This window comes from Haematobia irritans, chromosome 4 (genome assembly GCF_050003625.1).
Source record: "Haematobia irritans isolate KBUSLIRL chromosome 4, ASM5000362v1, whole genome shotgun sequence".
In the NCBI taxonomy this organism is placed as follows: domain Eukaryota; kingdom Metazoa; phylum Arthropoda; class Insecta; order Diptera; family Muscidae; genus Haematobia; species Haematobia irritans.
In genome coordinates, this window is record NC_134400.1 from 73,606,979 (window position 1) to 73,625,412 (window position 18,434).

Below are 18,434 nucleotides of genomic sequence, written 5' to 3' on the forward strand. Positions count from 1 at the left end.
AATGATTCCATGCAAATTTAGAGGTTAGGTTTGACATGTATGTAATTGGACATTGGTTGTGTATATCTGGAAATTGTGAAAAGGATACAGTCTAATTTATCGAAATCGCCCATAATATTGAAGAAAAACGTGTCCTTCTAAGCATTCTTGCCGGTTTTAATGAAATTTCCCAGCGAAATTGTTTGACCAATGTCCAATAGAACATCGAAGGAAAATATGATGCACGCATATAAAAAGGGAATGTGTTCATAGTTAGGACACTCTTTGCCAGAGATTTCTGCATTTACAAATGTTTTTATTCAGTTTCTGATGAAATATTCTTTTTTTTTGTGAAAACGTTGAATAGGTACTGTGTGACCACCAACATTTTTTGGGTTAGAGCAGTAGAGACACGACCCCGATGTCTCAACTGCAAATACTTTGAAAGTCATTGTCGATTGCGTGGAGTGTAACAGCGGCCGAATTCAAGTGAAACAGCCAAGAAATTCAAATTATGAATACTAGAGCAAAATCCCAAGGTAAAAAGTTGTGAAAAATGTGTGATTGTCCCGTGATGTATTGAAACAAATCATAAGAAACACGTGGGTACCTTCGATAACATACGTATCGGAGGTGCTCAACAAATTTTTTATAAAAGAAAGAAAAGAAATGGTAAACATTATAAAGAAATTCAAATTTCAACAATTATAACGAAATTTTAAAGAAACCATTTCAAAATACAAAAGAATAAGAAATGAAAGTTTGCTGAAAATATTTGAAATTTTACTAAACTAAAAATCTGAAAACTTGAAATAAAAAAAGAACTAATTATCTATGAAAATTACAAAATTATTAGTATCAAAATTACACAAAATATATATTGAAATTAATGTAAGAAAAATTATTAAAATTTCTTATGAATATATATATAAAAAAAAATAAATATATATATGTACTTATTTTGTTATAACTAATTTCGGAAAGAAAATTAATAAAATTCTAAAATAAAAATATTTTTTTTGGAATACTTAAATTAAAGAAAACAAAAATTAGACAAAATTACGTGCAAAGAAACAAAAATATAATTTTTATATACACCAAAGAAAAAACAATATATAATTTATAATAACCTAATTGATTGATCTAATTAGAAATAAATAAATCTAATATATTAACATAATAAATAAATATAAATAATATATTAAATTAAAAACAGTAAAAAAGATATATAACTATAATTTAAATAATATTATGAAAAATAAAAATAATCTAAAATCTACATAACTAAAATAAAATTAAAAATTAAAACATACATATATAATAAATATTAAAATAAAATAATAAAAACATCATAATTATAACGCTTAAAAATGTATATATTTATGTATAAAAAAATTAAGTATTATAAATAAAAAAAAAAAATGATAATAAAAAAAATAAAATTATATAAAATAATCATAAATATTATTATTATTGATTGTTAAAATATCATTAAACAATTAATAAATTAATATTAAAAATAATAAACAATTAAATAAATAAATGAATCTTTTTTGTTTAAAGCGTATATACATGATTCCAGTCTAATAACTTTATTCTTTAATTATAATTGTTTTTATTACACAAATAATAAATATCCATATTAAAATTCCATTTTTTTTACCAGTAAAAATATAAAAGAAATCCAAATTAGTCCTAATATCATTTGTTTAAATAACATAAAATCTCAATATTATTTATTTAAGGCCTTAAAACTACACAATTATAATAAAATATTCCTATGTAAAAGTTTATAACAAATGTCAATTATTGTTATTATTATTATTATTGTACTAAAATACATGTTATCATACTGTTAAATCTAAGAATAAAACGAAATGTGAAATTTTGAACGTAAAAAGAAATTTAAAAATGTGTTAAACTGTTTAATAAGGTTGAAATGTAACAGCCGTTAAAAAGTAGGCTAAATCAATCTTGGGATATTTCCACATATTAATAGAGGCAACGGAAATATCATGGATGACAGAAATGTCATATGGGGTGGGCTTGCCTAAGAGACTGAACACCAAGTCTCAAATAGGAATCCAAAATATCTATTGAATTTTAAATATATTTGTCCTTTAGCAAAACACCATAAAAAAAGCATACCCGTTTTACTCAAACAACAATAGCCCAACATAATGATTTGCGACTTCCCATCCCTGAATCAACTGGTTGAGAGAGTCACCCATACCATTTCACTCATTGAGAGAAAATACCAAAGAAACATCAGAGCTGTATATGCTTAATTGCTATTTAACACTCTTTGCATACTCCCAGCTCTGGTTCAGAAAAACATACTGGTACATTAAATATTTTAAATGTACAACCCTAAAAAGCGGAAAGAACCACCCCATCCGGCGAGCTAGGCCGCAGCATAACACCACTGAGTACCAGATCCGCTTAAATAAGGGGGTTGTCACATTTTGGCGCCCGACAACATGGGGCTAATTTTTTGGTAGTATTAAAAGTCAACCACATTTTGACGCCCAATAACATTGGACGACAGTATTTGGTTCGACTTTTTGGCCATCAAACTTTGCCGCCCTATTTAGTGGAAATTATTTACACCTTGTAAAGGGTGATTCTTTTGAGGTTAGGATTTTCATGCATTAGTATTTGACAGATCACGTGGGATTTCAGACATGGTGTCAAAGAGAAAGATGCTCAGTATGCTTTGACATTTCATCATGAATAGACTTACTAACGAGCCACAACGTCGAATTTTCAGTGAATGGGCCCTAGAAAAGTTGCCAGAAAATCCGCTTTTTTATCGACAAATTTTGTTCAGCGATGAGGCTCATTTCTGGTTGAATGGCTACGTAAATAAGCAAAATTGCCGCATTTGGAGTGAAGAGCAACCAGAAGCCGTTCAAGAACTGCCCATGCATCCCGAAAAATGCACTGTTTGGTGTGGTTTGTACGCTGGTGGAATCATTGGACCGTATTTTTTCAAAGATGCTGTTGGACGCAACGTTACGGTGAATGGCGATCGCTATCGTTCGATGCTAACAAACTTTTTGTTGCCAAAAATGGAAGAACTGAACTTGGTTGACATGTGGTTTCAACAAGATGGCGCTACATGCCACACAGCTCGCGATTCTATGGCCATTTTGAGGGAAAACTTCGGAGAACAATTCATCTCAAGAAATGGACCGGTAAGTTGGCCACCAAGATCATGCGATTTGACGCCTTTAGACTATTTTTTGTGGGGCTACGTCAAGTCTAAAGTCTACAGAAATAAGCCAGCAACTATTCCAGCTTTGGAAGACAACATTTCCGAAGAAATTCGGGCTATTCCGGCCGAAATGCTCGAAAAAGTTGCCCAAAATTGGACTTTCCGAATGGACCACCTAAGACGCAGCCGCGGTCAACATTTAAATGAAATTATCTTCAAAAAGTAAATGTCATGGACCAATCTAACGTTTCAAATAAAGAACCGATGAGATTTTGCAAATTTTATGCGTTTTTTTAAAAAAAAAGTTATCAAGCTCTTAACAAATCACCCTTTATATTACAGTGCCATATAATGACACCAAACAACATAACATTCATTTCCACATAAAATTATCCATCTATTAATTTCTTTTTTTTTATGAAATAGAACAAGGCCGATGAAATAATCTATCAATGAACATTGGATGTCACGGAAGGAGCTTTAGCACCATGCCGATTCGCAACGATGTTCATATAGACTCCGCAGTTGTGTCATGAAACCAAAATTTAAATCAAATTGCTATGTAGAAATCTGAAAGCATAGATTATTATGGTTATATAGCCCAATATATCTATTTGTTTCAAATTTCTCGAGCAAAATGATTTAAAAGTTGGAATCTTCATCCAGTTAATTAATTATTATTTTTCCTATATGCTTTTTTTTCAAACCTGTTTTGCTAATATAAAACCAATACCAATAACTAAAACACAACAATTTAAAATTCAATAGAATTTTTAGTTTTGTTTATTTAAAATGAAAACCAAATTTTAAAAATTATTTACAATATTAAAATTTTCTACAATATTACAATTCTAAATTTAAAATTAGAAACTACTTATATATTACTGAAAATTATAAAAATATTGTATTTTTGGATTCCAATATTGCCTTCTTTTGACCGGACCTGTTACCAACTTCAACCTTAATGAATATAATAATCTGAAAAGAAAAGAAAAAAAATTATAATTATTATCAAGTATATGTAATATATGTTTAAATTTTGTGTGTTACTAACTAGTAGAAACAGTATATAATACTAAAAAACTACAAAATCAAATAATTAATCATTATTAATTTGAAACAAATATTCTGCAAATTTCAATATTTTCCAAAATTTGGCTATATTTAAAAATTTGTCTATATCACACATTTAATAATTTTTTAATCTTTTGGCGCCTATAACGACATTAAATACTTTTCCATTTTATTTATGGTATTTTCAAAAGACATTCAAAAAAAACGACATCCACAGACATATTAAAAATCGATTTTTTCTATTGAGACATTTCTCTGAGTTTACGTCATGCCTAGTAGATCAGGGATTAATGCACCATCTAGATCGTCAAGCAGAATTGCTGCTAGAAACAATCCATCAGGTAATCTAAACCCCAATGCGCAGGCTTTTGAGCCAGACAGTAATAGGAATAACTCAAACTTGAATACGTCGACAAACAATTCCACGAATAATACTCAACATTCGAATTCTAACACCTCTAGCGCTAATTCTAATACATCTAGTGCTAATAGAACCATTCTCAATTCTAATAATATACCACCTTTACTGTCTTTACGTTTCCTTAACGGATTTGGCCCACAAACTACATCTTCACCGGAATCATTGCATTCCATTACAACCCCTGAATATAGTAGTATTACTGCCAGGACTATTAGAAGGGAATTTTCAGAAATGAATCAATTGCCTACGTTAGAAGAAAACGTTAACCCAGAATCTGCGGTGAACGGAAATGGTTTGAGCTTGCAAGATTATGTTAGTGCGTCCGTAGGAGCTGCTCAGGCGAATATGTTACAGATAATCGAGCAAAGGCTTGCAGTAATGATTCCACAAGCCATTAGGAATTCTTTGAATTCTCAAGCAACGAATTCGCTTGATAATGGTAGTAACAATCCTCCACCAAACAGAGCCTCAAATGAGCAGGTGAACAATAATCGACGGCAAAATATGCAAAATTTACAAAATGCACCAAATCATTATCAGCCTTATCAACAAGCGCATTTCACACCACCTATGCCAGATCACCCGAACTATCGACCACATGGACTTATACAACAAAATATTCCAAACCAATATCAGCCTTACAATCACAAGCCTATAACACCCTTGCAATTGCAAAAGTGGGGTTTGAAGTATGATGGCTCGTCAAAATCAGTCAGCGTCGAAGATTTTGTTTTTAGAGCTGAATCATTGAGAATTGACTACAACTGTCCTTGGGATATTTTTGTAAAGGGTTTCCACCACCTATTGACAGGTAGGGCACATGATTGGATTTGGCAATTTCGCCAACAAAACCCAATATGCCAGTGGGACCACTTAAAATATCATTTTATAAAGAAATTTCGAAATTTCGAAAGTGATTTCGAAATACAGAGACGCATAATGGAAAGGCGACAATTACCTTCTGAGACTGCAGATATGTACATATCAGAAATTGTTAAGCTCAGAAACCAACTGCGCATTCCAATACACGAACATGAACTTGTACGGATTATGAAGGATAATCTTAAGGAGGGTATTGTACAATTAATTTTCCCGAAGGACATTGAAACGATCGATGAACTTCTGGAAGAATGTAAGAGAGCCGAGAGGAACATTTCTAAACGAATCTCTTACAGGCAACAGAATTATCGACGTATTAATGAACTTGATGTGGAAGAGATAGAGCCTTCGAATTTCATTCCTGAAGTGGAGGCATTATATCAAAATGCAGGACCAGCTAGGCAACTTGTCTGCTGGAACTGCAAGAAAAACGGACACACATTTGTAGACTGCCCGGACGAACAACGTAATGTCTTTTGCTATAAATGTGGGTTCGATGGTACCACTTCTCCAAAATGCCCCAAATGTTCGGGAAACCCGAACAAGAACATGGCGAGGACTGGGCAAACATGTTCAAAGAAGGAATCGACCCAGTAATATCCGAACATAGTCGAAATGATAAATTATATACCATAACCGAGACGACGACAAATTTTCCAGGAAATGAACTTTTCGAGAAAGTTGATGAAGAAATTATAAATTCATCTAATTTCCTAAATGAGCCTAGAATCATAGTAAATTACGATGAACCGAATATGCATCAAGGAAGTATTCTGAATTCCGAACATAGAAATGCTTTAATTAAGACAACTGATGATAAATGTAATATACGGAATCGAAACTCAGAATGCACTAAAATTCTTTCAAGTGGATCAATCCTAGATTCAAGTAGAAAAATTAAAACCATTATACCTTATGAAACCCGATTAGAGAATTATAATAGGAAAAGGGAGGACATTTTTAGGGATTTCATACCTGAAATAAGTAGGAATGTTTTAAAAGCTAGGAAAGGATATCAGCGAAGAAAACAAGAGCGAAAAGAAATTGCGTCGGCTTGTTTAACTGTGGAAGGTGATATTCGACCTTATATGGATGTGAAACTGAATGGAATTGAATTTCATGGATTGATGGACAGTGGTGCAGCAGTCAGTTGTTTAGGGAAGAATTGTTTAGAAAATGTCAGGATGATGAAGGGTAAAATTTTGAATTATAAATCAACGATAAATACTGCTGGCGGTGAGCCATTGCAAATTATTGGCAAGGTCAAATTATCTGTACAATGTGGGAATACAAATAAAGAGATATTATTTTATTTAATACCGACATTGAAACAAAGTTTAATCCTTGGGTACGATTTTTGGCAGAAATTAGGATTTCGAATCACAATGGAAAATACGGAAGTTTGTGAGATGGATACATTGGACGATGACAGGAAAATACACTATTTGACGCCTGAACAGAAAATTATTTTGGAAAATGTGAAGCTCTCATTTCGTTGTTATACCAAGCATGGACTTGGAAAAACTCACCTGGAAAAGCATTCCATAGATGTTGCAAATGCTGCTCCGAAAAAGATGAGGTACTTTCCAGTTAGTCCTGGTGTACAAAAGCTTTTGTACGAAGAATTGGACAGGATGATCCAGCTTGAGGTTATAGAGGTAGCAACAAATGCAGAGTGGAACAACAGGGTCACTCTGGTGATTAAACCGAACAAGAATCGCCTATGTTTGGATGCAAGAGAACTCAACAAGGTAACGAGGAAAGACGCTTACCCCTTGCCCAACATAGACGGTTTGTTAGCCCGACTAGGTGATACCTTTTATATTTCCGCAATAGATCTAAAGGACGCATTTTGGCAAATTCCTCTGGAGGAATCAAGTCGCCCGTTGACAGCGTTCACCGTTCAAGGTAGGCCACATTACCAATTCAAGGTAATGCCTTTTGGACTGTGCAACGCTGCTCAACGGATGTGTAGACTGATGGACAAAGTGATTCCTTCAGAGTTGAAAGACCGTGTATTTGTGTACCTGGACGATCTATTGATTGTTTCACCTAATTTCCAAGTACACATGGAAATGCTAAACATTGTTGGAAATAGGCTAACAGAAGCTGGTTTGACCATAAATATGGAAAAATCAAAATTCTGTTACAAAGAGTTAAAATATTTAGGGTACATTGTGGGTGCAGGTAAACTCAAACCAGATCCATCTAAGATTGAGGCCATTATGAACATTAAACCACCTAAGAGCCAAAAAGATGTGCGTAAGTTTTTGGGTACTGTGGGATGGTATCGAAGATTCATCCACGACTTTTCGACTCTCACAGCCTCACTTACAGACACACTAAGAAAATCTTCTAAATTTGTAATGACCCCTGAGGCCTTGGATTCGTTCGAAAAATTGAAGTTGTGTCTAGTATCAAGCCCAGTTCTGACAAGTCCGGATTTTGATCGCCCGTTCTTTATACAGTGTGATGCTTCGAATGTTGGAGTTGGCGCAGAAAGATGACAACAATGGCGAGCATCCCATCGAATATTTTTCGAAAAAGTTAAATACTGCCCAACAAAATTATTCAACCACTGAAAAAGAATGTTTGGCGGTCATATTGGCGATCGAGCGTTTTAGGCAATATGTCGAACTGATGGATTTTACGGTTATTACGGACCATTCAAGTCTCCAATGGTTAATGAGGCAACGTGACCTCAATGGCCGATTAGCTAGGTGGAGCTTGAAACTTCAAGGATACAAATATGCTATCGAGCACCGAAAAGGATCGAAGAATGTTGTGCCTGACATGCTGTCCCGATTAAGTATGGATGAACTAGCACTTGAAGATCAAGCCATAATCGATTTCAAATCCAAAGAGTTCAAAAATCCTGATTATCTTGCACTAATTGACACAATTGAGCAGAACGCAAACAGATTACCCGATTTAAAAGTATGTGATGGTATCGTATACAAAAGGGTTAAGTTTAATCAGGGCGATGTCGAATCAGAGGAGTGTTGTTGGAGAATTTGGCCTCCACAAGAATTAACAAATGGAATTGTGAGGAAATCGCATGAGGAGAACACAACGCATGGTGGAATGGCAAAAACTTTACAAAATGTTCGCTTATATTTCTATTGGCCTTCTATGGTCAATCATATAAAAGATTTTGTAAATAAGTGCGACATGTGTAAAGAAATCAAACATCCAAAGTGTACTTTACGACCACCAATGGACAATGAGGTTATTACCCAAAGGCCATTTCAGAAGATTTACGTTGATTTCCTCGGCCCTTATCCTCGAACCAAGTCAGGAAAATCATTTATTTTCATTGTATTGGACCATAAGACCAAATTTGTGCTATTGAAATCAATGGCAAAGGCAACAACCAAATTGGTTAACAAATTTCTTGTGGAAGAAATTTTCCATAAATTTGGTGTACCTGAGTTTATACACTCAGATAATGTCAAACAATTTCTGTCCGAATCTTTCCAAGATCTTTTAAAATTATTTGGTATACGACATATTCGATCACCGATACACTCATCGCAGGCAAACGCCAGCGAGCGAGTTAATCAGACTATATTGAGCAGTATTCGATCATACCTGCAAACTGACCAGACGAGATGGGATGAGAATTTGTCGAAAATAGAATGTTCGTTACGCTCGACAATCCATTCATCTACAGGTACCTCACCATATTTTGCCCTTACTGGTTATCAAATGATTACTCACGCTGACGCCTACAGTATACTTAGAAAACTAAACGCTCTTGAGGACGGCGAGACAATTGTTCTACCTAAGTCTGATAAAATGCAAATAGTGCACAAGAAAATAAAAGAGAAACTACATGAAGCATATGAACGAAATGTAAGATCTTACAATAGGAGAAGTCGAGTCACAATTTTCCACCCTGGTCAAGAAGTTTTTACACCGAAAAAAAAGTTTACTATTGTTTACGAAAAATGAACTAACCGATAGTAAGAATGACCATGATTTGGCGCCAAAGATTTTTTTCATCTAGAGAAGTTCATGATTTTCTTATAAATAAGTTTATGTATTGCATCGTATTTTAGTTCATTCTTACTACGCTGAGGGAAGAATGTACTTACACTCATTCAAAATATTCCTGCTATCCGGAAAAATGAACAAGTTTTTGGGAATCCTATATTTAGAAATTGGTTTCAAATAAACTATTCATCAGTATAATTTTCAAAGAAGTAAATAAATTTAGGAATTAAAGGTACAACAAGCCTGTATACAACTAAGAAATTTTTCGTACAATATAAGACAATTTTTCATAACTACCAGTATTTTATTTCAAAAAATTATTATTATATTACATAAAACTATGGCTTATGATATACAATAAAAGAAATGTTTTTATTTGTACGCTGTATGTTGTTACTTTTCCGTAGTTAGTAATTGCTTCTTCAAAAGAGTAATATTCTATGTTAGTAGAATGAAACTAATTAATATCAATTTCCATTTTCTATCCATATGAAAGATATATGCCATAAGTTGCTATTTTCATTTCATTTTTGTCCAATTTCACCGATTTCGCTAGTTTTTGTTGTGTGGATTTGCGTCATAAGCCTCTGAAGTTAAAAAGGTATATGAAATATAAAAATATTATCAAATTCTATGGTATTTTGATCTTTAACTTACAAGAGAATTTTCTTAGAGCCAATAGGGATATCAGCTTAGATAGCATTAAACAGTAAGAAGATTCCAAAAAATACCATTAGATTTGCTGTCATCCTGCAAATGAAAATTATTTTTAATAAATAGAAATTTTGGCTTTATTACAAATGGACGAAAAACTTACCACATTGAAAAAAATCATCCAATTACTACATTAGTGGAATCATATCCATGCACAAATGGGACATTTTTGAAATCCTTCTCAGAATATAAATGAAATAAAAATATTATAAAATTAGATATAATTTCCACTTGTCAATATAGCATTTAGTATTTATGGTGGATATTAAGTTCGAGTTTAGTGGCTAAAATCCCAATTTTTCATGATTAGTTTTCTTTAGAAATACATGGGAACAAAATTGAACCGTTTTTGTGTTCATTTAAAATTTATATCAAATTTTTAGTAATTTGAGGTTGCTGAATCCAAATTTACACTTGTTTTTTTAAGAGCTCGACTTTTTGAGATATACGGTTATGTTCAAAATTAAGGGACTTCCGCTATATATATTGGAATAACTTGAAAACAATTCATCATATTAAATTAAAAAACAGCGTTCTACATAAGCTTAAAAACGATTTTCTGTTCTTAATCGTGTAATCCATTTAAAGAATATAAACTTTATAAAAAACTTGTTTCGAGCTATTCTCCATCAAGTTATATTTAAATTTGCATCGAAGGCGTATAATTTTATACTTTTCTTACTGATTTATTTCTGATTTTAGCACCTAAACTCGAACTTAGTACACACCTTAAGGACTCGCTATAACATAAAAATATAGACTCAAAAAATTGTACTGTGATCCAGATGTAGAGTAAATATAGATCATTTTATTACCACTCATTATGAATATTTTTATGTAAACCAATTTAAAACCGCACTAATTTTAAATTATTAATAGAAATATACAGTTTCTTAATATGTGATTTATTTTAGAGTTATTTATTTTTTATCAATATAAAGTGTTTTTGTTTTCTCTAACATCACACCATTCACTTATCAGTTTCTAAAATGTTACGAAATAAATGTATTTTTATTAATAAACACAAATACCGCACGCAAGCGCACCACGTGTGCGCTTCATAAATGCATCAACAGAACTGAATGCACCAATAAAACTCAAAGACACAAATAGTCATAAAGGACACATATGTAAAGAAAAACAACTCCACACACACATGATCCCTTTCTGATCTCGCTATTGCAACAAAACAACTATCACCACAAAAGATACCAACAACACACATTCCATAACATCATCGCAATAACAAACACAAACAAAAAAAAAAAAAAAGATGATGCAATAATTTCATAATTTCTTTTCACTTCAATTTCCAGTATCACGTTTATTGATTAGTTGGTATTCTATCTATAGGATAAGGTAAAATATATTCAAAATTTACGAGGAATCCATAAAAAATTATATACACCCGTCAAGGATTAAATTAACTACTTTTTATTCTACTTTATCTAAAATTTTCAATGTGAGGAAATATACTCCAACTTATAGTAAAAACCGAAATAAGCTGTAGGAAGCCGCCATACGAATCGGTACTGTGGTTAAGTTAATTTTTACTATAAAATTTTTTTTCCATACAAAATTTTTTCTTAGTAAATTGTCCACATTTCGTAGTAAGATTTTTATATTGCCTATGTCTTTTTATAATACAATCAACGATGCATTAACTATTGTATTGGAAATTTATTTAAGGAAAAATCCGTCCCATTTCGTAGTTAGTGAACTAAAAAACATTTACTGAATTTTTATAAGTTTTCCTTTAGCTAAGTTAATTTTCGCAGTGGTTACGAAAAATGAACTATATTACAGTAAATTTTTTGAACTATGTGGAAGTTAAACTGGTCCTAAAATTAACAAGACACCTTTTTTTCTGTGTAGAAAGAATTTTGTGCAAAGTAATTTTGCAAAGGGAATTAACGCGAAGTTTTGTAAACCTTGGCTAAAGTGTAGAATAGTAAAGTCGGTCGGAAATTGTCAGTACGAAGTGGAAACACTTAATGGAAAATTTATCGGAATAGTACATGCCCAAATCTACGCATATAAGTGACTACATACTATATATATGAATATCTACCTATTCTACTTGTGAACATACACCTCATTTTTCTTACCACTTACGATTTCAATTATCATTCGTTGAAGTATAAAATATTAAATTTACAGCCGCAACTTCCATCCAAAAATCCATAAGTTTATATTTGTACTCATTCCATTCATAATCTGCTTTACGCTCATAATTATCCGCTCATCCATAATTTAACCGCATTATCCAAAGAAAATAATTACAGCATCTATACAAAAAGCAAATAAAAATTTTAGTAAACTTGGAAAATATTTTTTTAAATACCTAAAAAGAGAAAGAATTGAATTAGTATATGTCCACAAAACAAAGTGCAATAGAACTTATCTTAATAAGGAACAAACAATCCAAAATGCAAAAGTCCATCTCACACATCATACAAATAACCACTTCAGGAAATTCCAATTGTTAACTTTGACCTCTTTTATGCTAGACAAATAATTTTTTTACGGCCGCAATGTTGTTTACAACGACGTCCGCATAATGCATAAACAAAATTGTCCTTCTTTTGCTATATGGAAATACCTAGCAACATAATTGCTGTAAGGATCGATTTTCGTCTTTATACACCAACATCTAATGAATTCCAAAAATGGTAAAACTGGTGTTTGAAAATTTCGACAGACAGGAAAACATACCTGAAAAAGAGAAAAATAAGGAAATAAGAATCAACATGATTACAATGATGTAATATACCAATACTTTACTTTTTCATTTCTATACCTAGACGATGTTGACATTCGCTACGAGGATATAGAATTTGTGTGTTTTATGTAGGCTACAGATTTGCTTTGTCATTTTTCGCTTATGACCCAATTGGTCTAATGGAAAATCATCCACACATTTTCCATTCATGCTCACAAGGAAATTTCCATTAATTTAGTTGTCAGGTAGACATACATAACACACAGGACAGCTCCACTCACGCCATAAACATCGAGTAATTCATGAAACACATACATGGTCTGAAAGAAAAAGAAGAAGTTTTACTGTTCGAAATCGAAAAACAATCATGGCATAATTACCTAAGGAAAAACATCGTTCAATGTGGCTATAAACACGACAATATTTTTGAGGGTCACATCTAATTTGACCTCAAATTGTCAACATTTTTATCTGATGCCACATGCGGCCTAACCCAATTATTATACTCATATCTTCGACCTTCTTGATGTTGGGAAAACAAAATTTATTACGGCGACACAGCTTCCACAAATATGTATATTTTTTTTAGCTCCTTTGCTATACACAGTACAACCATCATGACTTTGTTGTAGTCCACAATAATGACAGAATCAATACCTGAAACGATAGGAAATATATATTAAGGAACTTTTGCAGAACAATTGCATGTAAATATTTATGATAAAATCATAATACACTTATCTTGATGGCCAGCCTTTGGTGGCATTGGATTATTGAAATGATGATTGGCATATCGAACAAAATCATTTTCATGTCTGTCCACAAGGGTGGCTACAGTCATGTTGACAACAGGTAAACATTGACCATTATTACTCCACAAAAGGAATATCACACCAATCCACGAACAGAAAGATATTGTTGGCATAGAGTACTGTAGATCGCTGTAATTTTTGCATTCTATTTGTTGTTTTAATCCAATTCAAGTACCTGTGAAAACGAAAGAACATTTGATAAAATTGAAGTGAAGAAAACAAAAATATTTACATCACTTACATTTTGAACATTGCCAATGTCGTTTTGCTGCAAAGCAAACAAACATCAACCACACACACACACATGTACATACAAGAGATTTTCACAAAATTATTTACGCTTTTTTACACATTTCATTTTTGTAGATTCCCAACATTTTTTACTTCACGGGCTGCGAAAAAATGCTGGCTTTGTGACGTGTATCTTTTTAGAGTTATTTTATAAATTTCTTTTTGCAGAAATTCTAATGTTTTATTTACTTCCTTCTTGCTATTGTTATTGTCACTAGTTCGGCTTGCTACATGTCACCTGTTTTTTTGAGAAGCGAATAATTCACAATAACATTTTCCAAGGAGATCATATGGTGCAACCGATTTGAAAAACGTTCGCAATGATCACACAGCTGACTCCTTCCAGTGTGAACATTTGTCGACGGAGGTGACGTTTTGCGCATCCCAAGGCAAAAATGTCTTTCACATTTTAACACCTTCGGGACAAGAACGAAATCGGTCGATAGAGATAAATGAGAAATTTGAATAAATAGTAAAGTGACATATAGTGTGATAGTGTGTGCTCGTTATATTATTGTACACATAATTGATTGGTTGTAATTTCGTCAGATTCAAGGTGAGAAAAGTGTATATTCTTTATACTTTAAGGTATTTTCTAAAATTATGCGGAACCAGGCAATATAATCTCGGGACATGAATTAAACATGGGTTGCAATTGCATGTCCAACACAAAACCACGTTTTTCGTGCCATGCCAATCCAATGTTGATTCAAGACCTAATGATTCCATGCAAATTTAGAGGTTAGGTTTGACATGTATGTAATTGGACATTGGTTGTGTATATCTGGAAATTGTGAAAAGGATACAGTCTAATTTATCGAAATCGCCCATAATATTGAAGAAAAACGTGTCCTTCTAAGCATTCTTGCCGGTTTTAATGAAATTTCCCAGCGAAATTGTTTGACCAATGTCCAATAGAACATCGAAGGAAAATATGATGCACGCATATAAAAAGGGAATGTGTTCATAGTTAGGACACTCTTTGCCAGAGATTTCTGCATTTACAAATGTTTTTATTCAGTTTCTGATGAAATATTCTTTTTTTTTTGTGAAAACGTTGAATAGGTACTGTGTGACCACCAACATTTTTTGGGTTAGAGCAGTAGAGACACGACCCCGATGTCTCAACTGCAAATACTTTGAAAGTCATTGTCGATTGCGTGGAGTGTAACAGCGGCCGAATTCAAGTGAAACAGCCAAGAAATTCAAATTATGAATACTAGAGCAAAATCCCAAGGTAAAAAGTTGTGAAAAATGTGTGATTGTCCCGTGATGTATTGAAACAAATCATAAGAAACACGTGGGTACCTTCGATAACATACGTATCGGAGGTGCTCAACAAATTTTTTATAAAAGAAAGAAAAGAAATGGTAAACATTATAAAGAAATTCAAATTTCAACAATTATAACGAAATTTTAAAGAAACCATTTCAAAATACAAAAGAATAAGAAATGAAAGTTTGCTGAAAATATTTGAAATTTTACTAAACTAAAAATCTGAAAACTTGAAATAAAAAAAGAACTAATTATCTATGAAAATTACAAAATTATTAGTATCAAAATTACACAAAATATATATTGAAATTAATGTAAGAAAAATTATTAAAATTTCTTATGAATATATATATAAAAAAAATAAATATATATATGTACTTATTTTGTTATAACTAATTTCGGAAAGAAAATTAATAAAATTCTAAAATAAAAATATTTTTTTTGGAATACTTAAATTAAAGAAAACAAAAATTAGACAAAATTACGTGCAAAGAAACAAAAATATAATTTTTATATACACCAAAGCAAAAAAAAATATAATTTATAATAACCTAATTGATTGATCTAATTAGAAATAAATAAATCTAATATATTAACATAATAAATAAATATAAATAATATATTAAATTAAAAACAGTAAAAAAGATATATAACTATAATTTAAATAATATTATGAAAAATAAAAATTATCTAAAATCTACATAACTAAAATAAAATTAAAAATTAAAACATACATATATAATAAATATTAAAATAAAATAATAAAAACATCATAATTATAACGCTTAAAAATGTATATATTTATGTATAAAAAAATAAGTATTATAAATAAAAAAAAAATGATAATAAAAAAAAAATAAAATTATATAAAATAATCATAAATATTATTATTATTGATTGTTAAAATATCATTAAACAATTAATAAATTAATATTAAAAATAATAAACAATTAAATAAATAAATGAATCTTTTTTGTTTAAAGCGTATATACATGATTCCAGTCTAATAACTTTATTCTTTAATTATAATTGTTTTTATTACACAAATAATAAATATCCATATTAAAATTCCATTTTTTTTACCAGTAAAAATATAAAAGAAATCCAAATTAGTCCTGTTGTTGTTGTAACAGTTTATTGTGATCTCATCCATTTCATGTTATACGCTTGGTACATCAGCTTGTTGGCAGATCAAGGAACTCTGCGACTAAGATGGGGTGTGTCCAGAGTGATCTGGTGGTAAGTCGGGTTGGTTTGGCTGGGCAAGTGAAAAGATGACGCGTGTCGTGTGGCCCTTGGTTGCAAATTGGACAAACGTCAGCTACGCTGCTATCAATCACCGATAAGTAGGAATTGAGGCGGCTGCACTTGCCTGATCTTAATTGGGCCAAAACTACCCTAGTCTGCCGTGGGAGGTCTCTTTCCTCCGGTGCTATGGGCGGTGGTCGGACTCCAAGAACAGGATTAACCTTGTAGCTTCTCACCGCTTCAGCTCATGAATCCTGTTCAAACCTGCCTGGTACGCTGCTTGATCTAGAGGCTCTCTTTTATAGCGCTGGATCTCGCGCTCTAGATTATGTATATCAACCCTTACGTTCCTGGGTGGTGGTTGTGTATCCATAAGATGGTGGTTTGGATGATTACTGCGATAACAACCCAGGAGATACTGCTTTGACAACATGTAGTAGTGTCTTCGCACAGGGATGATCTTTGTCTCCACATAAAGGTGATCCAGGGGTGTGCTGCGGAGACACCCAGTCGCAGTTCTAAGAGCAGCGTTCTGGCAGGTTTGTATGTTATTCCACTGCGTATCACTGGTCTGCGGTGTCCACACTGGCGCTGCATAGTTTACCACTGACCGGCCAATTGCCTTATAAGTAGTTAGCAAGGTTTCTTTGTCCGCACCCCAAGTACTGCCGGCTAGTGACTTGAGGACCTTGTTTCTACCACGGAGCTTATTACAAATTGCAGTGGCATGGGCAGATGACCTAAAAAGGCTGTAGAATGTGACCCCAAGAATCTTGGGGTAATTTGTGGTCGGAATTATTACTCCATCGACTCTGATATTCAACTGCCTGCGCACTTCTGCCGTCCATGTAGTAAATAGTGTGGCTGAGGATTTGGTGGGGGATATCCTCAAGTTTCTCGCAGTGAAATAACTGGTAAGATTAGCTATGTAGACGTTCAACCGATCGCAAATGTCATCAACATTGGGCCCAGATGCCAAGATTGTACAGTCATCCGCATATGATACAATCTCGACGCCGTCAGGAGGGGGTGGAATCGAGGACATGTAGAGGTTAAACAGTGCCGGAGATATCACCCCACCTTGGGGAACTCCCTGTTTAACTCTACGCGGTCTTGACTTTCTGTCCCTGAATTCCACGTACGACTGGCGTCCACACATATAATTCAGCACCCAACGCTTCGCTCCTGCCGGTAGGGACGTATTCTCGATGTCCTCAAATAATGTGGCATGGTTGACCGTATCGAATGCTTTCGATAGGTCAAGCGCCACGAGGACCGTCCTGTGACACGGCCTGGGCTGGTTAAGTCCCTTATTAATATGTGTCGAAATGGCATGTAAGGCTGTTGTCGTACTATGTACCTTACGGAATCCATGTTGATGGTGGGCAGCTGGAAAATTCTCCACAAGGCTGGGGAGGAGTAATGCCTCAAGTGTCTTGGCTACTGGCGAAAGAAGGGATATCGGTCTGTACGATTCACCTTTGCTCGAATCTTTGCCCGGTTTCAGTAGTGGAATCACCCTTCCCATTTTCCAGACATCGGGTATAATGTGTGATTCCAAAGACAAATTGAGGAGTCTGGTCAGGTACTCAACTCCCAGTATTCCCAGATGTTTCAGCATTAGCATTGAAATTTCGTCAGGGCCCACCGCCTTAGATGGTTTCGCGCTGTTGATGACATTGGTAACTTCGGCTGCAGTAAATTGTAGTGTGTCATCGGCTCGGAGACCACGTACACGACGGGTGGCTCTCCTTTTCGCTCTATCACTCTCGGGATGCTCGACAAACTGTCGGTTGAAGTATTTGG

The 18,434-nt window shown here is 33.2% G+C and overlaps 1 protein-coding gene and 1 long non-coding RNA gene across 7 annotated transcripts in view; one reads left to right on the forward strand and one right to left on the reverse strand.

Moving 5' to 3' along the window:
• Positions 1-18,434, forward strand: part of LOC142232660 (protein ABHD18) — a gene marked incomplete in the record, with an annotated part of 369,540 nt that overhangs the window by 75,609 nt on the left and 275,497 nt on the right.
• On the reverse strand, positions 3,950-13,983 carry LOC142236297 (uncharacterized). 2 transcript variants are annotated; one of them, XR_012721978.1, is made up of 4 exons: positions 13,383-13,983; positions 13,065-13,322; positions 12,396-12,995; positions 3,950-4,174 (listed from the first exon to the last, which is right to left on the reverse strand). It is a non-coding gene; the product is annotated as an uncharacterized LOC142236297 (long non-coding RNA). The 2 variants fall into 2 exon arrangements; XR_012721979.1 differs by having other exon boundaries at positions 12,389-12,995.